At 31.6% G+C, this 26,674-nt stretch overlaps 1 long non-coding RNA gene across 1 annotated transcript in view; it reads left to right on the top strand.

The window, feature by feature from the left end:
• Positions 1-26,674, top strand: part of LOC141546172 (uncharacterized) — a 46,284-nt gene that overhangs the window by 7,830 nt on the left and 11,780 nt on the right. The window contains exon 2 of the long non-coding RNA XR_012483258.1: positions 13,614-13,737. This is a non-coding gene — a long non-coding RNA (uncharacterized LOC141546172). The remainder of the gene's footprint in view (positions 1-13,613; positions 13,738-26,674) is intronic.

Raw genomic sequence — 26,674 nt, 5'->3', positions numbered from 1 at the left:
AGCAAAAATGAATGTTGATGTTCTGGAGAGCAATTTGGAACTATACCCAAAGGGCTATCAAACTCTTTGATACCACAGTGTCTCCACTGGGCCTGTATCCCAGAGTTCATAAAAGAAGGAAAAGGCCCTAGATGTACAAAACTATTTGTGGCCGTCCTTTTTGTAGTGTCAAGAACCTGGAAACTGAGTGGATGCCCATCAGATGGAGAATGACTGAATAAATTATGATATATTATTGTTATGGGATATTATTGTTCTTTAAGAAATAATGAGCAGGATAATTTTAGAAAGGCCTGAAAAGACTTATGTGAACTGATGCTCAGTGAAATGAGCAGAAGCAAGACATCACTGTATACAGCAACAACAAAATTAGACAATAATCAGCTCTGATGGGCATGGCTCTTTTCAAAAGCGAGGAGATTCAGGCCAGTTCCAATTACCATGTGATGAAGAAAGGGTGTAAAGAGACTGTGAGGACTAAGTATGGCTCACAACATAACATTTTCACCTTTTGGTTGTGGTTTCCTTGGATTTTGTTTTCTTTCTTATTATTTTTTCCTTTATCTGATTTGTATTTTGCAACATAATAATTGTGGAAATATATAGAAGAATTGCACATGTTTAACATAGGGATTATTTATAGGATGGCAGAGGGGATGTGGGAAGGAAAAGGAAACATTTGGAAGGCAACATTTTACAAGGATGAATATTGAAAATTATCTATGCATGTATTTTGAAAATAAAAAGCTTTAACAATGAATGTTGAAAACCATTTTAACATATAATTGAAAAAATAAAATACTATTGACTTTTAAAAATTAAGATTCTACATTTTCCTTCTTTTTTTAGTCACCTTCACTCCATTTAGGATTGTTTGAAATAGTTTTTTTGAAATCTTGCAAAAGTTTTGCTTTAGGTCTTCTCTCTGCTGTCTTGCTAGGATATGCTGGTTTCCCTATGGTATGTTTCCTTCTGCATATGCCAAATCCTCTACTCCTCTCCCACAATAGGAAATCCAGAATGGAATAAAACATTCCAGATGTGGCCTGATTAATGCTAAATACAGAAATGCTATCCTAATCTTACTTCTTTAACTTAATTTAAACAATCATTAAATACTTCATATTCACTAAGCATTCTGCTACTTGCTAGGGAAGATGGACAACTTAGATAAGCCATGATCCTTGGTCAAATAGGGGAGTAGGACACCAACAGATAACTACAAAAACATTAATAAATATTCGATTGGTTTGTGATCATATCAGTGAGAGTACTTTATTTACTATAATCAATTGAACCCAATAAACATGATATGCTCATTAATTTGAAATTCAGTATCCTGGGGTTTTGATTCTACATGAAGAATCCTTAAGCATTACTTGATTTTTGTTTGTTTGTTTCATGGTTTCCTTTGAGAGTGAAGTAAATCATATGTGTCCCTTCTCAGAATAATATTTTAAATTCATAAATAAAAACATTAAAGATATCAGTAATAGTCAAAGATAATGTTTACTTTTCATGGATCCTATGTTGAGTTTCTAATCTAGCTCTCTTTATGTTTTTTGGGTATATACATGTAGGAACGTAACAACAATATAAAAGGACTGAAAAAGGGTTTCAGTGCGACATAGGTTTGGGTTGTATAGGATCGGAGGTAAAGAAGTTTGAATTTTATTTGATAGCAAAGGGGCCAAGAAAAATTTGAACAGACTCTTATCAAGGTAATAGAAAAAAAGCTAGATGTTAATTTATGAGTTTATTTGTACATATTTATTTATTAAAAGGGAGAGATATGAGAGAAATAGAATTAGTTATGAGAGAAATAGGCGACTAATATGATGAAATAACTCAAAAGGTAATGCCATGATTTTAAACATTTTAAGTCCAAATGATAGTTTTGCCATTGCCATTAAGGGGGAAAAATGGAGAAATGAAAACTGAAATTTAGATATTGAGTTTAAATTACCAGTAGGATTTGTAGAGCTGATGTGTGAAGATGAGACTTTGGAGTAATGCAAGAGTGATGGGGACTAGAGACAATTTGAGTGTTTTACAGTAGAGAAATAAAGTAAAAGAGTGAATGAATAATTATATACATCTATTGATCAATGAGTGAATATTTCAATGTATCATTTAAATTTGGTAGATGACATTGTGAATAGAAAATCAACTCTGGAATTAGGAGGATCTGAGTTCAAATCCAGATTCAGAAACTACTAGCTTTGTCACCATGAGCAAGTCACTTAATTCCGTTTACCTCAGTTCCTTATCTGTATGATGAGTTGGAGAAGGAAATGGAAAACCATTCCAGTGTATTTTCCAAGAAAATTCCAAATGGAATCACCAGTAGTCAGATGTAGTTGAAATAACTCAAAAGAATTAAGCAAGATGTTCATAGAAAATTGTTTATGAAACACATTTATTCTGTGATGTATTAAATATATAATCTTGGTGATAATTAAGAGAAATTAAGCATAATGACTCCTGTCATTTATTAAAGAAATATTTTAAAATCACAAATGAGGGCTTCTATATGTCAGGTACACAGTAGGCATTCAAAATATATTTGTTGATGAAATTGCTGTCTGAAGTATTCTAGGATAACAAACTGGCTGAGAAGCAATAAATAAATAAATAAATAAATAAATAAATAAAGATTTTGCAAATAGCATCATTTGCATGTACATTACTAAAGAAAGACTAGGGCAGAGGGAAACAGAGTATTTTCAGATTTTATATAGCAATAAAATATTCTTCTTAGCATATGGTAACTATAGACAATTTTAACAGTCCACAGATCTGTGAATATTATGGTAAACATATGCTTGAAGCCCTGGTGTATGTGATTAGAAAAGAGTTTTTATTTCATATCTCAAGCATTGGTCAATTTTTAAAAATCTTCTATTCATATATCATTGAAAATTCCATTGACATTTCTGTATATTTTAAATATTTTATTAAAAAATTAATTTAAAATATTATTTTTTATAAAAATATTTTATAAAAAAACAAATATTTTATAAGTGCATTTGATAATTAAATTGTTTTTAAAACTTTACATATATTTGCAGATGCATACATCTAAGAAATAAATATATAATATAGTTTAAATATTTGATTTTAGATAAGAATAATAAAATTTTTACATTTTCCATCATCATATTATCTTTTAAATTCTACATAAGAATGAAGAAATTACAAGAATGGAAAATAATATTTATTACATTAGTTTTAGCATCGCAAAACTAGAACTTTAGCAAATATTTCATTTTTAAAAGTCATATTACTCTTCTATTTTTCAACCAAACTGGCCAGCTTACTCTTATTTGTGCACTTTTTGGGCACTCTTCTCTCTTGTTTAATATAGGTTACTCCCCATTCCCATAATGCTTCTTGCCTCCATTCCTATAATGTTCTTGCTTCTACTTTAAGAGGTTTGGCTTCCTTTAAAGCTCAGCTCAAGTCTCATCTCCTACTTGAAGCTTTTCCTTTTCTCCCATTTAATCATGCATTCCTCAATTACTTCATAATTACTTTGAAACTTGCATTTAGATGTGTCTTTTAGTTTTCCACCTCCACTTTGGGAAGGACAAGTTTTTCCTTTAAAAATTCTTATAAAAATATCTAATATAGTACATGATCTACAATAGATGTTTGCCTTGAATGGATGAATTCACAAAGCTTTGTATAAGTTGTGAAAAACTTCTACATACTGTCTCACTTGATCTTTACAATCATACTGTTGAGATAGGGAATTCAGATTATATTCCCTGAGATTGAGAACTTAAACATCCTAGGTAAGATCATATAGCTAAAAAGTAGTAGTGCCAAGAATGAAATATCATTGTTTAACGTACAATAATCTAATGTTCTTTACCATATACCATATTTGCTATATGTCACATGAATGATTACAGTAGCTGGAAATCTTATATTGGAAAAAATATTGATTGAAGAATGGCTGCTGAACTTGGTATCTAAGGAGTTGTTCAAGGAAGAGGAAAATGAGTAAATTTATTTTAAATCTAAATGGCATAATCAGGAGCAAAGGAGAGAAATAATAGGTAGGCAATTGACTGATCAATATAAGAACTTTCTAATAATTAGAACTGTCATAAAGTATAATGCCCTACCTTTTAAAGCAGTGATTGTCTCATTCACAGAAATAAGCAAAGACTTCAAGACCAATTTTAAGACATACTATGGAAGGAATGATTACATTAAGGTACAGGTTAGGGAGTAGAACTTCTAAATCATTCCATGTATCAAGAATTTTTAATTCAAAATATCTCAGGATATAATTCATTCATTCTGAGCTGCTTCTAAACTCTTCCTCTAGTCTGAATTATTGAATTTTTTTTTAGGTTTCCTTTTTTATTAATTTTATAATTATAACATTTTTGACAGTACATATGCATAGGTAATTTTTTACAACATTAACCCTTGTACTCCCTTCTATTCAGAATTTTTCCCCTCCTTCCCTCCACCCCCTCCCCTACATGGCAGTCATTCCCATACATATTAAATATGTTATAGTATATCCTAAGTACAATATATATGTGCAGAACCGAATTTTGTTGTTGTTGTTGCAAAGGAAGGTTTGTATTCGGAAGGTAAAAATAATCTGGGAAGAAAAACAGAAAATGCTTACAGTTTACACTCATTTCCCAGTGTTCCTTTTCTGGATGTAGCTGATTCTGTCCATCACTGATCAATTGGAATTGGATTGGCTCTTGTCTATGTTGAAGAAATCCACTTCCATCAGAATACATCCTCATAAAATTATTGAATTCTAATTCAAATTGAAATTTGAATCTATTACAATGCAATAACAATATATGTTAATAATATACTTTAAAAACTACGTCAAGTTCATTTTATTGAGATATACAGTATTTTTATAATTAAAACAACAGCATACTACCATATACATGTACAAATCAGCATGATAGTACACTGAAGTTTTTATGTAAAACACTATAGTATGTTAATCTCAGTGTGGATTTCCTATAGTAGGACTGAAATAGTAATATTAATATGAAAGAAAACAGATTTTATAAAAATAAAATCTACAGCTACAAGACGGAATTTATCCTTTTAGTTCAAAAAAGAAAAATGTTAACTTAAAATTTGAAAATATTTTAGATTGCTTTGGACTAAATTAAGATATTTGCTATTTTAAGATTTTTTGCTCAGACAAATATTTGACTATTTCTATTTTGGCTTTTTAATATGATAAAAAGCTTGAAAACATATTGATACTTTAAAAAATTCTGATTGTAAAAGGCAGAAAACTCAAACATCAAAAAATAAGACACAGTATTCTTTGTCGTATCATTCATAGCTGAAGGCAAAGTAAATTCAGAAGCTTCTAAAAAATATAGCTTAACTTTATATTTTATTGTATTGGATCAAGATCATTATTGTTTCCCCCCACCCCTTTTCTAGCTGCAATACTATGTTAAAATAGGAAAAAAATATATATTTTTTAGTCAGATAAAGCTTGTGAATTTAACTAAAATGTTAGTTTAATTTTTGAACAACAGTTCTCAAGTGGTTACTCCTCCATATTTTTTTCTTAGCGAAATCTTTGTACTATGATTGCACCACTTTATTTGATTATAATAAGGATAATGGCACCCCTTCTATGCACATTTAGTCACTTTAAGTTGAAAATGGAACAGTAATCCTCTCCTGGAAATAGAGAATTTGAAGATCATATAATTATATAAAGCATCTTTGGGGGGACATCAAGGTGGTATCAGCTATTGGAAAGCCACCTGGAGCACTGGTACCAAGAGAAATTTATGTTCAACTTTGTATCATATTGTATCTAGTGCATTAATAAGCAAATATACCAATGACTATCGTAACTAAAATTATAAAGATGCCTTTAAGAACTAAAATTATGAAAATAAAAATCATTGAATATTCCTAGAACATTGTCTTTTTTTTCATCTAGTAAATTTATTTAATTTTAATACACATTATTTTTTAATCATGTGAGACAGAAAAATCAGAGCAAAAGGGAAAAGCCAAGGGAGAGATTAAAAAAAAAAAAAGAAGTGAACATAGTATTGTTGATTTACATTCAAACTCCTTATTTCTATTTCTGGATGCAAATGGCATTTTCTGCACAATAGACTGCTTTGAATCACTGAACCAATGATAAGAACCAACTCTTTCCTAGATGATTCTTGCATCTTCTTGCTATTATTGTGTAAAATGTATTCCTGGTTCTGCTTGTTTCACTCAGCATCAATTCACGTAAACCTTTCCAGGAGTTTCTGAAATCTGTTTTTCATTTTTATGGAACAATGATATTTCATTAACTTCATATACCATGACTTGTTCATCCATTCCCCAATTGATGGGCATCTACTGATTTTCCAATTCTTTTCTACCACAAAAAGAGAGCTACAAACAGTTTTTGCACATGTGGAACCTTATCTCTCTTTTGATTTTCTTGGGATACAGACCCAACTAATGGCACTTCTGCTTCAAAGGGTATGAACAATTTGATAGTCCTTTGGGCATAGTTCCAAATTGCTCTCCAAAATAGTTGGATTATTTTACAATTCCACCAACAATGTATCAGTATCCCCTCCAATATTTATCATCTCTTTTCCTGTTATCTCAGCCTTGTGAAAGGTGTGAGGTGGTACCTCAGAGTTTTTTAAATTTAAATTTATCTAATCAATAGTGATTTAGAACATTTTTTTCATATAAGTATAGATGACTTCAATGTCATCATCTGAAAATTGTCTGTTCATATCCTTTGACCATTGGATATGACTTGTATTCTTATAAATTTGACAGAGTTCTTTATATATTTTAGAAATGAGACCTTTATCAGAAACACTGATAGTAAAGATTTTTTCCCCAGCTTTGTACTTTGTTTTTAATCTTGTATCTGCACTTTTTGTTTGTGCATTTTTAAAAAATTAATTTAATAATGGTTGTCCAATTTGCCTTTCACAATGTTCTCTGGTAGAACAACATTATCAAAAATACTAGTCACTTCTCATCCACTCCTTCAAACCATAGCATGATTTTATATTCCATATAAGAATATGCCTGCCCCATGAAGTGTATAAATTTCAATGTGAGATTCCAGTTTTTATCTTTTGGTCTGGTAAGAATACACTCTGGTACACTAGCATTCATTGACCAGTGTTATTTACAGGTTTTTGCTCTATGGTGTAAACACAATGAGTAAGAATTTAGACCTGAAAGAGATTTTAAAAATTATCTGATTCAACTTCCTTAGATGAAAAATGAGGAAACTGTGGGCAGATATTAAATGACTGGCCACATTTCTCATAGGCAAAAAATGGTGGAGATAGTCTTGCCTTTGCCACTATTTTGCTGTGAATTTGAATAAGTTATAAGTTCCTGGAGCCTAAATTTTCTCACCTCTATAAGAAGGGGCTTTCAACTAGGCCACTTTTGGAATCCTTAAAGATCTGCAATTCTAAGTATGATGTTCTTTTGTTACATTTCATCCAAAATAACTGATTTTAATCTCATTTATTGAGTCACTCCTTTCATTTCTTAGTAATGCAATTTGCTACATCATTACTTGTTCTGTTTGATAAAACTACTGACAGGCATATTTAATATTTATTTGTTTCTGCTTACATTTGAATTAGACAAATATAAATTATGAATATCCATTTTGTCACTACTAAATAATTTGCATTTTGGTTTTTTATGAATATCTTCTAGCACAAACTTATTGAAAGTAGAATAAAACTCAATTCTGTTAACTTTAGGTAGGAAAGAAGAAAAATAGATGATTCCAAACACTTTGGATTTACAAAATATTATTTTTTAAATCAGCTACCTCAGCCTAGAATTTGCCTTTGGATTGGAGAAGATGATGAGTTTCTGACACCATCAGAAGTATTTCCAAAAGCATATTATACATTCAGAAGCAGATAAGATTTTTAATATAATTTTTCCTCCAAATATAACATACAATGCATTGTTTATAGGGAACAATTAATTCTTCTGGTTAGATTTTGGTCTAAATGTCCATTTGTTGGCCCACAGGTCTACTATATGTAAATAACTTTATTTTCCAATATACTTTTAGCTTAAGCATCAATACCAACATATTTTTACCTCCTGAAGTATCATTTGATATTTAGTGGCTGCATTGTGATTAGAAAACTGAAAATTTTAATTAGCTTCAAATGCATACAACTTAAAAAGCTTTTTGTTATCTGGTGCACAGTGTTTAAGTTGTGAGGAATATCTTATATTTTATCAGTTTGTATATGTTATGTGATAGGCATAATTTTAATACATTTAAGCATATATTGCCTGAAACAAAATGTGTCTGAAAAAGAGATTGGCATAGATAAGAACCATTATTTTTACATGTGACCTTATATTCTATTTTTTTGGGGGGCTAGGGAAATATAAGATATTTATTTATTAAGTTGTGTAACAACCACTTTTTTTTTTCTTTTCCCTTTAACTTCTTCCAGTAGTTAACTGGAAGTACTAGTCATCGTATATAGTCCTCTTTCTCACAAGTGTTAGCTAAAAATACTTGAGTAATAGAACAAATTTTAAACAATATAAAGCTACTGGTTCACAATAGCACATAAAGGCAATGATCATTTTATCCAATAAGAAAATCTAGAAATGAAAAGAAAGGATAGTATCAAAGTATCAACAAAATGTTGCTATATATAAATATATATTTTTATTTGTATAGATATATGTCTATGTAGGTAGGCCTGTGGATGGATGTGATTGTGTCTATGTGTATTTATTAAACATCTCTGTGCTTCATGACAGCTTGCTTAGGGGAAGTAGAGAGGATGAATAGGAAAAAAAAAAAGAATAAAGTAAAAAAAAAAAAATCATGCAGTAGAGAACAAAAGAACAATGGACAAGGAAGCAAAGACCCTCACAAATATAATTTCTTCTACTATTATATATCATTCCTTGAACTTAAAATTTATTTTACATAGCCTGAATCTTCCCTGATGTTCTGCTGGGCACATGATAACATTCTGTTTTCTTTTCTTTTCTTTTCCTTTTCTGTCTTTTTGTTGTTGTTCTATTCTTATTTTTAAATTAAAAACAATGAAAGTATTAAATTGTCTTTTTCACACTTTTGATCAATTTACTTTGACCACTTTAATTCTAATATTTCTTTAGATTAATTGTGCTTTAAAAGGCAACAAAGAATAGCAAAAGCCACTTCCTTTTCCAAGCTAAACTTCTCTTTGTTTTTCTGTTTAAAGAAGAGGTCCTTCATGAAGATAACTTTCAATTTGTAGTTTTTCATACTGAAATAAGAGTTTCCCTCTTTAGAAATTGAGATACCTATTGACATTCTATAAAATTAATCTATGCAATATTTCCTTCCCTGAGCTTCTTTCCAAATTTTCCTCTGACCTAGTGTATATGCCATCTGCCATAGACCTGTAAAGATCCTACTAAGCTTTTGTACCTTCTTTAATAGAGTTTTTAAGTTTTGTCAATTGCAATTTTATGATGCATTTAATTTTGTTTTAGTTCTTTAATTGAATTTTTATTTTGGATGTTTCAAAAATAAATTTTGTATGCATTCCCCCTTTAATCAATAACTAAATATGAGTTTTGCGATAAGTAGAATCTCTCATTCAAACTAAAAGTTTTTGTTGTTGTTGTTGATGTTAAGGCTCAACCCATGATTTTGTTTGGTCTTTTAAAAGAGAGTGCATAGAATTCTGTTATTTTTACATAAAAATGTAGGAAGGTTTTGTGCACCAGACATCAGGAATTAAAAAAGCTGGGAAGAGAGAAATGCTTCTGGGGAATGCTTACAATTTCAGATTAGTGAGAGCAATTTTCACTAGCACTTTCACTTTTTGTTATGGCATCAGACAAAAGATTGATTTAATACTGTTAAAGACTTCCAAGGAGAAGTCCACCTATTTTCTTGAATATATGAGTATGAATTTAAACTTAGTAATGGGTTTAAACAACTATTTTAAGCTAGTATTTATTAAGGAAAATGAAGTTGTTTTGGCATCTCTTGCCACTCTGGGTGTGTGTGAAAGAGACACTTTCTTTTTCCTTTATCTTTTCTCTATATGATTACAAGGAAATTGCCTTTAGGGTTATAAATAGAATGGCACAATTAGGACTTTGTCCTAAGGCATCCAAATTTAAAGAACAATGATAGTACTATGCTCATTTTCTTTTTCAGAAATGTAGAAAAAAAGCTTAACTTCACACTCAGTTATAAAGAAAAAAAAATAGTTAAAATAGGAAGCTACCAGACAGAGAAACCTTTATTGATCTTATCCAAATGAGTGCTGACTTCAATGAAGCCTTATGTCTTCTTTCCCTAGACAGCAAAATTTTTATTTATAGCTATGAATAGGGAAGAAACTACTAAGCAGGAGTGGTTGTAAATAGTGAAGTCTCTATTTTAGCACTCATATTTCTGCTGGCAATCACAGTAAAGTGCATCTCACCAGCTGGAGATGACAGAGAGCTTCCTGGAGGCTCTACCTGGAGTTACCTGCAGGACTACTTGCTAATAGCAGCAAGGTAGTGACAATTTAGTCCCTTTGCAGAGCTGTGAGCTACTTAGAAAAAGTGGCAGGAAATGATAAAACAGAGACTGAAGATTTCTGACAGGGCATCACTCATACTTGGGGTTATACTTGACTACATAATTTACATTGTGACTTTTTAGGACCATTTTTTTAGTCTACATTCTTTGTCTTTTTTCCCTCAAATAACTGTTCATGGTATACTTAGAAATTGGAAAGGATATTAGGATAAGGGTGATATTAGCTTATATTAAGTTTTCTCATTTGAGAAATAGGAATGAAGATAAATGAGAAAAATCCCAAAGACAGTGAGGAACATTTTGTCTCATATTTTTTCCTATAAACATTACATGCAAAGTGCAAATAAAATAATTAATCTCATGGATTCATAAGACAACTAACCATACGATTATTGCAAGACTCAAGATTTTGAAACATAAAGAAATATACCTGGAAGATCTTAGATAGCTCTAAGCTTTCTTGAAATTCCCTTACTAGTCTTCTCTTTCTCCAAGATGAGTAAAATTTGAAAAACAATACTGGCTGCATTGTAATTGAATTGAATTATAATTGAAGCATTGACTTGGTTTCATGGTTATTGCCATAGGTATACAGATAGATTTCCCAGAACAATGCTTACCCCTTCCCCCCCACAACAATATTGGCTTTCACAGTTTTTTTCAATGCAACTGATATTCTTTTTCATAACAACTTACAAAATTGTGAATACTGTCTTGGGTAAACAACAGTTTGACTAGCTGAGAAGAAATGGACTACCAAAGAGTGCTAAAATGTATTGTTGGTCTTTATTTGGTAACAAGCCTTAATAGATCATGATCATTGTCACAGTGGTCAAAAAAAAAAAAAAAAATCTGAACATTTGATAAGTGAAATCTCATTTGTCCAGGAAATCTTTCAGAATATTCTAATGGGAATTAACAATGGCACTCTATCTAGTCTTCTGATTTTTACTATCCAGCAACAAAAATACTCACAGCTGACATGGTTTTATTTATTTGTTAATTTTAAAAGTAACTTGTAAATTTTAGAAGTGAGGGAGATGGGATTCAAATCCTGTCCCTGACATATCCTGGGTAAATGGAACTGGTCAAGTTACTTAACCTCCAATATTCAGGTCAATTTTTTTCTCCAAAAATATAATTTTAGAGAGGATGCAGATTAGAAGTGAAGGGGATTGTAGTCCCTTTAAGAAACTAGTCCTTTCAGATTGATTTATTCCTTTCTGATTTCCAGCCCCTCCTAGCTGAAGCATTATCAATTCAAGAAGCTAGGACTTTTGAGACACAAATTCTGATCAAAAGCACCCCTTTTGAATTCCAATAGGAGATCCAGGCTTGTCCTAGCTCCCATTGGATCTGAGCCAACTTGGGACTCCACCCACAGGGCCCTCTAGCTAAATCTCTCATTATAAAAGAAGCAAGCTAGAGTCCTCTCTTTGCAGAGGTTCCAAAAATGCCAACCTTATGCCTGGCATGCCAAGGGTCTCTGCCTACTGGAATAATATTTCCAGTGCCCTCTTCTCTTTACCTAACACCTTTTACTAACTAGACTTTAACCTTATTTCCAAACCCCATAATAAACCTCTTTTATCAATCGAGATTTTCCAGTCTGTAAATTCCTTTCAGGGAACTCTGCACCGCCACTAGACTTCATTTAGCTCCCTATCTTTGCACTGAATCCAAAGGAGTTGCAGGGGAGTTCTATTTGACTCCCTGTAACCCAAACCTGCCACTAGACCTCATTTTTATTTGGGTACCCCAAATCTATACCTTATCAGAAGGAGTAATTAATTTCAACCAATTGAAATCACATGTCTGGCACTTGTCCTGTTTAATTTAATTTTTGCCCCATTTTTAATTTAACTATATGGTCCAGATGAGCAAATGAAGTTCTGAACACCAGTTCTGAAAGTTGCCCACTCTCTGTTCCATTGTGGCTAACTATAGGGCTGACTTGACTTTCCCTCAAATCAGCAATGATCATGTTCACACCAGGAGAAGAACTCTGATCTATTGAGGCTGAATCTGATAGTCATCTTTCCAAAAGCTGCCACTTTGTGTGAATGTGTTTGTTTATCTTGGAAAGCATGATGTGTCTCTTCACTACACATTGCCTTCATCACTTTCACATTCTGCTTGTATTTTCTCCTTAGAATGACATACCCTATTACATGCTAGTGCTCCCTTCAAGGATGTGTCCATGACTTTTTTTTTCTTTTGCCATTACATAAATGGAAGATGGTGATAGTGAGGAAGTCATGAGATGAACACTTCTTCAGAAATAATTGACCATTGCTGTGGCTTTTTCCTGTTCTAACACCTCCACACACACACACCATGACTAATACAGCCTATTATTGCATTACAATCACTCATACTTACAAGCTTTTCCTCTTTCAATATATTCATGGCGAGGGTTTCTAGGTCTTCAGAGATTTATTTTAGCTTATCATCATTCATCATGGTGGGAGCATAGACATTGATGACAATGGCATAGAAGTTTCCTACAATTCCAGTCTCAATGTCAAGTTCACTTTTTCTGAGAGATATATTTTTATTGTTGTTGTTATTTTTGTATTTTTTTTTTCATTTAAGGGAATTTTTTTTAATTACATATGATCATAGTGTTCAACATTGGATTTTGAGCATTGTTTTTTCTCTTCCTTCTTCACTTTCTCTCTGCCAAGAAGGCAAGCAATCTGACATGAGTTATATACGTACAATCATGTTAAACATATTTCCACATGAGTCATACTATGAAAAAAAAGACTTGAGAAGAAAAGGGGAAAATGATGAGAAAGAAAAAAATGATTGAAAAATAATATGCTTCAATCTGCATTTAGATTCCTAAGTTCTTTTTTTGTATGCAATCAGCATTTTTCATCCTGAATCCCTTGGAATAGTCTTAGATAATTATTGAGAAGAGCTAAGTTTACCATAGTTTAATATCTCACAATGATGATGTTATTGTGTATAATGTTCTTCTGCTCCTTCTTACTTCACTCATCATTAGTTCATGTCTTTCTAGGCTCTTTCTGACATCCATCTGTTCATCAATCCCCACAGAGTTCTCTCACAACAGGAGTTGTTCATCTCTCCGGGCTACAATATTTCTTGCTGTACATGAATTGTGAACATTTCACATACTGATGGTGAGTGGAATTATTTTTTAAAACATTTCTGCACTTTCTTGTGTGTGTTTTGACTATAGGATCCCCACCTAGTTCAATAAGCAGGTTGGAATTGGGTGAAGAAGATAATGTTAAGGTATCTTTTTTTAGCATCTTCTTCATGTGAGTCCACAAAAATGCTGCTTAAATGCCTAGGGGGCTACAGAAACCCACTGCTGCTTCAGCTCAGTGAGATGGTGAACCAATGCTCTAGGCTGCCTGTGTGCAATGTTGTAGCCCCGGTTTCCAGTATATCCATATCTACTCCTCCATCCCATTGCTATAACTCTTTAAAACAGGTAAAATAATAAGAAAACAAATTAATAAAATGGTGGCTGATATATAATGTCTTCATTTATGCATGAACTCAATTTAAATGTGTCAGAGCTGTACAAAGTTGTCAGCTTTACTCCCCTGCAGAGTCATCAAAGTCCAGTGGCAAGAAAAAAGTCAAACCACTGGTTGATCAACTGGTATTCGGTAGATGATCTTGGAAGCTTCAATATGTAATGAAGCTCTAAACACTTCATAGTGTCTGCTCAGCAGCCATTGGAAAAAAAAATTGGTCTCATCTACCCATTCTCCACAGGAAGTCTTCCCATACTTGGGGCAAAAATCCCCCCAACTCATTAATTGGGTTGAGGCGTGCTAGTTACCCTTATTTTGGTTTAGTCTGCTGAGATTGTTTTTCTTAGCTATAACTGTTGCTCATTGTATAACTTCATAGACATAGAGGTGAGCACATCAGGTTAGATGAATAAACCTGAAAAGGGCACAGAAAACCCTCACACCTGAAGTTCTAGTCCCACCTAAACTCTTCGCATCACTTTCACACACAAAAATACACACAAACACACATGCACACACACTCACACACACCCCACCCTCATAATCATACTCCTGACTAAAAGACTTAATTAAAGTGATTGTAGAAGCCAGCTATACCAATAGCTTTATACTTTGAGGATCATGAGGTCCAGAAAAAGGAAGAAATATATGAAGGTGCTAAAGAGAAATCTATTTCAAGCCATGACTAAAATATAAAATCAAAAGATTATTCCCCACAAAAATCACCCCCCAAAAAAATCCTCAGCGTTTATCTCAATTAAACTTCATCTTAATTGAATTGGCTGATCATTGCTCAGTTTATTTTTTAAACTGTCAATGTTGTTTTCTAAAATATTATCCATCCCTTAGATCTATGTCATTTGCCACTTTGAGAAGCATGTCCTGTATGCCCTTACATCATTACTAAAGGAGGAAAAAAATAGCAATACAGGGGCAAGAGCAGATCCAAGATCAAGATACATTCTAATTAGAGGCCTCATTTTAAACAAATTCAAATTGAACAAACATCTGGATCCACATTATATTGTTGTAATAGCCACATCACTATAAATACATAAGTGAGTGAATGAAAGAAAGAAAGAATGAAATTTATTAAAATAATTTTGGGGATGGAGCGGGTAATGTGTTAAGATGGCAAATTCCTAAATGTGCAGTCTAACACATATAAGATGAAAGAAATACAAGATTTTTCTTAAATATGTTCATTGGGGCTCTTTACTCTTTTTAGAAACATTGAAAGGGCATTTTTTAATTTGCTGTTAGCCATTTTAACCTGATAGGGCTAAAAATATATATGCCATTAGAAGACTTTGTGAAGAAGTTACTCAGTTTAAAAAAATGACTTGAAATGAAGTCAATCTGATTAAATAGGAACATTTCTACTCCGTTACCTACCAAGAAATCTTTGTTTGAATAAATCCTCTTCAACCTTTTAATCCTCAATCATCCCACCTTTTTTTTTTTTAAATGAAAGCCAGACAGGAGTACTTAAAGGAAGATTCATTTTTTTTCTCCTTTTAAAGAAGCTTGATTTCTGAATTTCAGTCCTATCTAATTAACACCAGAGTAAGTTTGCAGTTGTCTTTCTTTGAAGCTTTAAGTGCTTAACATATTATAGTCCATCAAGTAAGGCAGATTTCTAGCTAAATGATAAGAAAACAAACTGATGACTATGATGTAAAAAAAAAATTTTAATAAGCAAGATAACATATAAACAAGCTGCCTCTCAAGCTTCTAAGATCTGTAAGTACAGAACCAGCTGAATCTCCCACACTTCTGTAACTATATTACAAAGTAGTAAAAATTCTTATTGAGGATTATAACCCCAAGGTACTGTGTCATCTCCAATCATTGAAAAGAGAAAACATGATGTTCACTGTAATGCATTTACAGCAGTATGTTAGGAATCAGGAGATCTGGGTTTTTGTGTTAATTCTTTCACTAACTGGTACCTTAACTGCTCTGGTTCTCTATTTCCAATTTTGTTAAGTTGAGAACTTTAGAGTTTCTAAATCCTTCTCAAGTCTGAAATCTAATACCTAGGAGAAAATACCATTTCATAAGCATTATCCAGTATTGAAACAAAACAAGGGTTTTATTTCATAGCTTTGGTTTATTGTACATTCTTTCACCATATGGTAAAAACTTTTTTTATGAGATTTTGTGAGATACTTTGAAAAGTCTAAGTTTCTCGTTTTACAGATAGGAAAAAAAATTACAACTCGAAGAGAATTTATTTATAAGTGGTAAGACAAGAAAGTCAGGACTCACACCCATTTTTCCTTGTTGACTTCTAGTCCATGATATCTTCATATTAGGTTGGCTCACAGAAGAATATATATTTAGGACTCCAATGTAAAAAAATTATCATAATTTATGTACAATTGGGTATCTGGATATAAGAAGAATAGTCCACCATTTACATTAAAAAAAGAAAAAAAAACCTAATAGAGAATTAGTTGCCTAAAGGAAAATATTTCCATAGCCTTCTAGACATGGTAAAAATAAAAGCCATAAATTCCAGAGGATTCCTATCAAAGTAACTCCTGCAATAAGACAGAAAGTCTCCATTTACCTCCATTTTATTGGAGTTTCAATATTAACTAGCAGTCAATTTCCCATCCCCCCTTCTAACCACACAAGAATATGGCCCATTCTGTAATCTTGATCTGGGTACTAGCTCTCTTCCCAGGCCTCCCACCCATTACCTGATTCTGCTTGAGTCACATTATAACACTATAGAAATAAACCTTTATTAGTAACCCGTTCCACAGTGGCTCTGATGTTGGTCCAATCTTCCTTCTTGCCTTTCTCTCAGTAAGTATTTCTCAACAAAACAAATATTTTACTTACTGAAGTCAAACCCTGGAACACCAGTGAATCCACCTTAAAATGACATAACCACTGTTCTCAATGGCATGGATAAAGATTGAAAAGGTTTTAAGATAAGTTAAAGAAAAACAAATAAATAAAAAGGGAGAGCTCTTTGAGATTCTTCATGACTGATGTGAACTTGAATGTAAGCTCTTGTAAAATGTATTAAGACACCTAACTTAAGAAGGATATTATAATTTCAAATGTTATTGTGCATAACTTTTGCAAGTATTTCCCTATATGATTCTCCACATCCATTTAATGGGGATCTAAAGTGAACTTAAGGGGCTGTTATTCCTTCCAAAACAATAAAGTGGACCAAATTCTGAGGGCCAGAGAGTCTGTTTAAGATTTAAGAAGTACCATTCAATTATATTGTCAGCTTTGTAATAAATTCTGATTAAGAATTTACACCTTTGTGAACAGATTAGGGAACCTAATTGATTTTGATCAGTTAACTTCAATTTGCAGCTTTAAAAAGGTGTAACCCTCATCCAGATTTATGGTCTGGATCTCTTGCATTTGGAATTAATGAATTTTGCTTCTCTTGGCTTTGTAAACGAGGAGTCCAAAAAAGAAAATATATTTCTCTAAGCGGAAACTACTTGATTTTATGCCTGAACATTGAATATTCCTTAAGTACATGCTGGTTTCCCATGTCTAAACACTTAATCTATTATTCAGCATCTCATTTGATATCTATTAATAAGTCTTGTCAATTAAAAACTTTATAATACTATGTAAATTCTAGCTAGCTAGCTAGTAGTTGTAATCATAATCAGAGTAATAATATTAGTAGGAGGACTGGTGGTGTCATTATTGATACTTCCCTCTGACTATAAAGTGATTTTTCCAGTGTTTCTGTGCCATCTCATCCTCTTTCCTAGACTTCTCCTGCAGTGATGGGCATATGGTCAGGTTGTTCTGACTCAGTTGTTGGCATACTAGATTGTGGAAAATAATCATTTATCAGAGAGGCTATTAGAGTGTGCAAAAAAGCCAGGCAAAACAATTATAAATTACTACATGTAATTACATTTTAAGGCTTAGAAAATCATGGGTTATGGAAATTCAGTACAAGCAACTCCATTTCTGGTAAAATATCATTGTGGAGAACTAATTATGACTTTTTGCATGAGATTCCTAATTTTCTGTCTTTTACTAAAGTTTTTGTTCAAATTAGAATTCCAATTGTTTGAGATGGTAAATAAATTTTGTTATTATACATGACCCAAATAAATAAAATTAATGTTTAAATAGTAATAATAATAGTAAATAGTAATTTTGGAGAAAGAAGTTTCAGTTGAATTATGGATTTGACAGGTAGGTTGTTGAGAGGAAAAAAGTGAGAGAAGATGAAGTGGATATACCTATTATATACAGTCTTCTCAAGAAGTTTAGCTAAAATGAGAAAACTAGATATTAGATGATAGTAGAAATTGAAGGATCATGTGGGAGTTTTTGAGGATGAGAGAGACATGAGCATGTTTGTAGGAAGTAAGAAAGGAACGAGTAGACAGAGAGATTTTGAAAGTAACTAAAACCATGGAGATTACAGAGAGGAAAATGGCTAAAGAAAAGAGGATGAAAGGGGATCACTTATGCAGATAGAGGCAATTTAATGGCAAGGAAAAGAGACTGCTTTTTATATAAGAAAGGAGTAATAGATAATATTGCACTAGAAGACATCAGTGTGATATGAAGTAAGGAAAAGAAGAGGTCTTTTGGGTAATTGCCTTAATTTTATCTTTAAAATAAGATATGAGTCTCAGCTGAGATGGAGGGAGAAACAATCATCCGGTATTTGAAAGTGATAAAAAAGATTTTGGGGAAAAACATTTTGAATGACACAGTAAATTAATTAACCAGACATATATTATTACCTATAAGTTGTGAGGACTATTCACGGTTAAGTAAAATAAAATTTTAGTAGATCCAATTAAAATTGATGCATAATTTTATCCACATATATTCTCAGTCATGTGTATAAACAAAAGTAAATTTATTGTAAAATCGATCCAAAGCAAAATGCAGTGGGGATCTGATAAAGCAACAAAAGGAAAAAGATAATGAGATAGAATTCTTCTAAACGTCAAGTTAGGGAAAGAAAAGAATACAGCTATGGCAGGAATGATGTTCTGAAAAAGAACAGAGATTTTGTTACCGTTTGGACAAAGGAAGTAAAGTAGAAGAGTAGATAATAGAAAATGAATAGATTGAGAAACTGGCAGGTTAGAGCATTGAGAAGTTATCAGCAGGTATTTTAAAACTACTTAGTATGAAGACAATATTGAAGATTTAAAAGAAACTAAACAAGATTGAGACTTAGGAGCTAAACTCACTGTAGAATAATGGCAGTATCTTCAATTTATACAGACAAGAAATAGCAGGGATTTCATTGAGTGGCTAATGAGGATAAAATGAACCTCACAGAACATTACTAAAAGAAGGCTGTAGGGAGAGAATGTAAAATTTACTATGGGTACTAAGGAATATTTCAACTGATATATTGACTGGTAAGTTAAAAAAAAAAAAAAAAAGAGTGTAAATGAAATCAGTTCTAAAAAAAAAAAAAGTTAGCCAGAAAGGTTATGGCATCAAATTGAATCCAATTTTGTAGAAAATTAGAAAATGAAGAAATTTTAAGATGAAAGTTATTTGTTTTTTTTTTTTAATCCATAAAATGGATTGAGTCAGACAATGTTTGGTTGCAATTTTGAGTGGAGTGAGTTGAAGGAAATGGGAATAATGATTTGGGTAGATAAGGATGGAGAACTGAGTTTGAATCATGAGCTACAGAATATTTAGAAACACCAGGATGGGAAGAATATAATCAGATTTATTAATCATAAAGTGAAAAAATTAAGCTGTTTTTCAATCAATAATTTTATGACTTAAAGCCAAAATACTTTTCACAGTCTTGGGTAGTTCAGAAAAAGAAATAACTTAGAGCAGAAGTGGTAATCTATTTTTGAACACCAATGCTATTTTGAAAATGTTATGTGAGTACAAGTCAATAAATACTATATAATCTGAAAATTGAAAACATGATTTACTTGAAGTACAATGGAGAAGTGTATGAAAAGTGTGAACAAACTGTAACAAGTAAAAACAAGAAATGGTATAAAGATTGCCATAAAATACATCAATTTATTAATTAATCTGGAGGAGAAAAGAGAAATGGCTTGGCTTCAGAGCTGGAGCAAAGGCTAACTGGAAGATTGTCTTGATGTTACAATTATATCCTCAAAATGTTAGAAAAACTTGAGTAAAATTCTCCTTGATATTCAAGGGCAAGCACCCTATGTGAACTTTTGGGAAGGACATATATATGAGTGGAAAAAGAATAATAGCCATTCATATAATATGCATTTTTGAAAATAACACCCATACTGATGAGATTGAATTTCCTAGAATGCACTAGAATCCTTTAGAATTTTAAAGACAGACAGAAAGGAATAAAAGAAGCCATCATGAAGAATATAAATCAAATTCTATGTTAATAGAATTATAATTCAATTATCATTTGAAATTTGAAAAAAATAGGCTCCTGAAAAAAAATAAAAAATGCCTTTGGCAGTTGACGAACATGTGAAAGATGTTGCTTCACAACCAAGATGAAAATATAATTTTTTTTTCTTTTCTCAAGAACAGTATTGAAAAATACATTGATTTTATTTCTAGCTCTTCTTTTGGTACTACATCAATGTGAGCTCATTATCTTTTAAGTTATTTCATATGCATATCCATGGACTACATTTCAAATTAATCAGAGGATTTTAGATTAGGACAAATGACATTTACATCTCTCCAAATGTTTGAAGAGTCAAGGTTATAGAAGCACAGAGCACTAGACTTGGAAAGGACCTTGGAGGTTAACCTGTCAAATTTCTTTACTCTGAACATGTATTTTCTCTACATCATTCAACTTCTGCTTGAACTTTTCTAAGAACTTGTCTTAATGATACAAAAATAAATTGTCAACAACTTTAAAAAGAAATCCAGTAATTCTACAAAGGTTAAAAAAGGGGGAAATTCATATTTAAAGGCCTTTTCTAGATTTTTTAATGTAATGAATTGATTGTAAGACACATTTAAGCAGGAATTGTGACCCCATTCTAGGAGAAACCAAAGATAAACTGAAAGAAATTTACCTTACCTTATACTTAGTATGTTTAACAAAATGGTAAAAGTATTGTCTGGTATTCACTAAAAATAAGCACTATTTTCATTTTCTTCTTTATTATTTTTGTCAGGAAGTTATTCTTCCTACTTTTCCAATACCAAGTGACACAAAGGTGAATCAGAGGGGTGAGTTTCTGTCCCTAAGGGAAACATAAGCCTCAGGTCATGTTTCAGAAGAGTTATCAAAATTCAGTTCAGGTAACAAGAATTCAGTATATGTCTCACATCTTTAGTCATGATGTCATGCTTGAAAGGACAGCATGATAGGAACACACTTACTTTACGACAGCTTATATCTCTGGAAAGAAATCCGGAGCCTCAGAATAATATGAAAATCTCAACTTGGAATTTTGACCAGCTTAAATCTCTTTCATACACATAGTGAAGTTAAAAAAAATGCTGTAGCTATCGAACCATAAAGCAACAACATTGCTCCAGTGAAAATGAAGACAATTGGTGTGATATCTCCTTGTTCTCAAGGGGATTTTTTTCCCCCTGAATCTAGTATATTGAATATAAAAGTCAATGAACTATAACAAGTAGAACTGGGGAAACACAAGTCTCTGTAGAAGTAATGGCCATTAATTCATGACTGGTAGTAAAGGAGAAAAAAAAAGCAAGAAAATTGGTTTCAATTAAATAATTAAGTTGCAAAACAGGTCATGATGACTGCTATTTGCTTTAGCTACCGACATTGTTAAATTCTTAGCTATCTTTAAATAATAGGGTCACTGAAATGAATAGGCAATATGATAAATTGGACTAGCCCACTTAAGAAAAACTATGTGTGTGTTCCAAGTGTTTATGAAATCAGTGTATACAGGGAATAAACAGATGAAGTAGAACTATCTTTCTTCTTGAAATTGCTTTTGGCAAAATATTATTTGAGCTTCCAAGCCCTAGCGTCAGTGTGTTGGGAGGTCAGGAGAACAATTAAAAAATTTTTGCATCTAGACTCAGATGGGATCCAAAGAATGAATTTGAAAAGAATCAAATAATCTGGGTTTCTCTCAAATGCTGCTAAGAAATAAATTCTCTATTTCTAAGGTCATCTCAGTTCACAATTTTCTGAGACTGATAATATTTCTATCTATAATTTACACAACTGCAATTATATTTGCTAGAGTTTTAAAATTAAATATACCTGTTTGGGGTATGAATGTAATGACTCACATTATTTAAATAAGGAAATGTGAAAATGGTAATTATTAATATACCTTCTCTCTCCTCCTCTAAAATGAATAATCTGTATTTAATACTTCACAACCTTGGGATATTGCCATTCCAAATAGACTGGCATATGTGTGACAGAAAGGTGCAATTTCTAAAAGTAGCTAATGCCAGTGATGATGAGTTGAGTTCACATGACATGACAATCATATTAGTAATGAAATATCAGCTTCATGAATTTCGTAATTTCATTTTAAAATAGAATATTCACATTTTTTACAAAAACTTTTGAGTATCTATACATATACAGACATGTTGAGGACAAGGAAATTGTTCATTTTTACCCCTTCAAAAAAACCCCAAACCTTGTTTATTTTCTGAAAAAGTAATTGATTTTCAATTTTAATTTTTTGCTTATATCCTCTTTGTTACAATATATACTTTCTAGATGTAATTTTAAAATGAAAATTATGTACTCTCATTCTTAAATAAATCGCACATTGACGATAAGTCCATGTGTCAGGACAAATGATTGAAAAGTAAAAAATGAAATCTAACAACTTGGTTTAAGATCTTTTCCACATGATAGCAAATAATCAGTTCTAGTTTTATTCTTATTTTACATAATGAGGTTAACTGATCATTTTTCTGATAAAATATTCTCATATTATCTCTCATGTACAAAGAGATGGAAGGTTACTGTTGCACAGTCATTTTTCCATCATATATGACATGATCTTATTTGACATTTTCTTGGGAAAGACTCTTCAAATCACTTTGCAGATGAAGAAATGGAAGTCATAAGGGCTAAATGACTTAGCTACGATCACATAGCTTGTAAATGAAACTAGATTTGAACTTCTAGGCTTTTCTGACTATAGGTCTGGCAGTCAATCTATTCTTCTCCTTAACTGCCTTTTGAGGGCAATGTGGGAGGTTGAATTATTATATATATTATCAGATACAGTCACTGAATTTATTGATTATTATTTGTTAAAAGTGAGTTATCAATGATGTTAGAGGTTGGATATAACAAATTATTGTGCATTTTAAACAAAAGGAAAAGTTATGTATTTTAAGTTAAAAAGAAAATAGACATGTGAAAACAATTAAGAATTTTAAAGACTGGGTCTTTAAAACTATTCTGATTAGATTATCTCTGAACATCTGAACTAAGATTGATGATATGATCTGATTCAGCATCTAAAAACTCACTTGGTGGCAGTGTTACATGATGGGATATTAAGAAGGAGCATTCCAGTATATTAATTCCACATTTTTTATTATCAACAATTATTTTAAGTAGAATTTCTCTTTGTATCTTTTGCTTTTGGATTTTGTTAGCACTATATAAGAATGCTGATGATTTATGTGGATTTATTTTGTGTCCTAAACTTTGCTAAAATTGTGGATTATTTCTAACAGTTTTTTTTCAGTTTAGTTTAGTTCTAGAGTTCTCTAAGTATACCATCATATCATCTGCAAAGAATGATAATTTGGTTTTGTTATTACCTACTCTAATTATTTTAAATTATTTTTCTTCTCTTATTGTCAAAGCTAGTATTTCTAATACAATACTGAATATTAATGGTGATAGTGGGCAACCTTGTTTCACCCCTGATCTTATTGGGAATGGTTTCACTTTAATCACCATTACATCTGATGCTTGCTGATGGTTTTAAATAGATGCTACTAACAATTTTATGGAAAAGTCCATTTACTCCTATACTCTCTAGTATTTTTAATAGTAATGGATGTTGGCTTTTATCAAGTGCTTTTTCTGAATCTATTGAAATAATCATATGTTTTTTGTTAATTTAATTATTGATATAGTCAATTATGCTAATAGGTTTCCTAATATTGAACCAGCCTTGCATTCCTGACATAAATCCTACTTGGTTATGGTGTATAACCCTGCAGATGATTTCCTGTAATCTCTTTGCTAATATCTTATTTGAGATTTTTATATTAATATCCATTAGGGAGGCTGTTGTATAATTTTCTTTCTATGTTTTCATCCTAACTGATAGGTACCAGTACCATGTCTCTGTCATAAAAGGAATTTGGTAGGAGTCCTTCATTCCCTGTTTTTTTCAAATAGTTTATATAGTATTGGAGTTAATTGTTCTTTAAATTTTTGGTAGAATTCACACATAAAACCATTTGTTCCTGGGGATTTCTTTTAGGGAGTTGATTAATAGCTTGTTCTATTTCTTTTTCTAAAATGTGACTATTTAAGTAATTTATTTCCTCTTCTGTTAATCTGGTCAACCTATATTTTGTAAGTATTCCTCCATTTCACTTAGGTTATCATTTTTTTGGATAGAGTTGGGCAAAGTAAGTCCTCAGTATTGCTCAAATTTCCTTTTTCTTGGTGGATAGTTCTCCCTTTTCGTTTTTTAAACTAACAATTTGATTTTCTGTTTTCCTTTTACTAATCAGATTAACTAAAAATTTATTGATTGCATTGTTTTTTCCCCATGAAACCAACTTGTAGTTTTATTTATTAATTCAATAGGTTTATTTTTACCTTTCAATTTTATTAATCTCTCCTTTTAGTTTTAGAATTTTTAAGTTTGGTATTTGATTGGAGGATTTTAATTTGTACTTTTTTCTAGCTTCTTTTTGATCTTCTCTTTCTCTATTTTATGCAAGTAAGCATCTAGAGATACAAAATTTCCCCTTATTACCACTTTGGCTGCTTCCCACAAATTTTGGTATGTTGCTTCATTATTGTCATTCTCTTGGATGAAATTACTGATTTTGGCTATGATTTCACCCATTCATTCTTTATGATGAGATTATTTAGTTTCCAATTACTTTTTGGTCTATTTTCCCCATTTATTGAATGTATTTTTATTGCATTGTAATATTTTTAAAAAATGTATTTAGTATACTCCTTTCAGTCCCTATTCAATTTTCTCCAAAGATCTATCACACCTAATTTTTCTATTATTCTATGTCCTTCTTTAAATTCTTTATCTTTTTTATTTTGTGGTTTGCTTTATCTAGTTCTGAGAGACCAAGGTTGAGATCTCCCACTATTTTAGTTTTTCTGCCTATTTCTTCTTGCAGCTCTCTTAACTTCTCCTTTAGGAATTTCCATGCTATACCACTTGGTATATATATGATTACTATTTATATTGTTTCATTATCTGTGAAACCCTTTGGCAAGAGATAGTTTCCATCCTTATCTCTTTTAATTAGAACAATTTTTTGCTTTTGCTTGATCTGAGATTAGGATGGCTACCCCTGCTTTTTTTTTTTTTAACTTCACCTGAAGCATAATAGATTCTGCTCCAGCTTTTTAGCTTTACTCTATATGTATTGTTCTGCTTTAATTTTTTTTATAAACAACATATGGTAGGATTCTGTCTTTTAATACAGTCTACTATCTGCTTAATGGGAGAGTTCACCCCATTTATACTTACAGTTAAAACTACTAATTCTGTATTTCCTACTATCTTATTAACCTCAAATTATATTTTTCTCTTCCCTCCCTTTCCCTACTCCCTGGTATTTTACTTATGAACACTACTTGCCTCAAGCAGTCCTCTCCCTTCAGAGTCCTTCCCCTTTCTTATACTTTTCCTCTATTATTTCTCTTTTCTCTTCTTTTTGGCCTATCCCTTCCCTTGTTCCCTTTGCCCTCCTACTTTTATATAAGCTGAGATGTTTCTGGGTGAAACCAAATATTGCTAATATTTCTCTTTTAGTAAAATATGATGAGAGTAAGATTCACACAATGTTCACCCCCTCCCTTCTTTCTCTCAATTATAATAGACTTTCTTTGCCTCTTCCAGAGATATAATTTCTCTCATTTTAAATTCACTTTCCATTTTTCTGAGAAAATTCCCTTTCAACCTCTAGTTTCTTTTTTAGATTATAATAGTAAAATAAAATATATATGCATTCTCTATGTATACCTATAACAGAAATATAGTTCTCAAGAGTTTTTTTTTCCTTTTTATCTTTTTATGCTTCTCATGAGTTCTATATTTGTAGGTTAAATTTTTTGTTTAGCTCTGATCTTTTCATCAGAAATAAATGGAATTCACCTGTTTCATTGAATGCTAATCTTTTTCCCTGAAAGAAAATGCTCAGATTAACAGGGTAATTTATTCTTGACTGCATTCCAAGTTCCTTTGCCTTTATAAATATCAGATTCCAGGCCCTTCAATCCTTTAAGGTAGAAGCTGCTTGGTCTTGGGTAATCCTTATTGTGACCCTTCAGTATTTGAATTGTTTCTTTCTGGCTGCTTGTAATATTTTTTCCTTTGTCCATTAGTTCTGAAATTTAACCATGATACATGGTACTCACATTTAACACCACATACTAAGA

Source organism: Sminthopsis crassicaudata, chromosome 6, assembly GCF_048593235.1.
Source record: "Sminthopsis crassicaudata isolate SCR6 chromosome 6, ASM4859323v1, whole genome shotgun sequence".
In the NCBI taxonomy this organism is placed as follows: Eukaryota; Metazoa; Chordata; class Mammalia; order Dasyuromorphia; family Dasyuridae; genus Sminthopsis; species Sminthopsis crassicaudata.
Note: the sequence above shows the minus strand (reverse complement) of the source record. Positions and strands in the feature narration are given on the sequence as shown.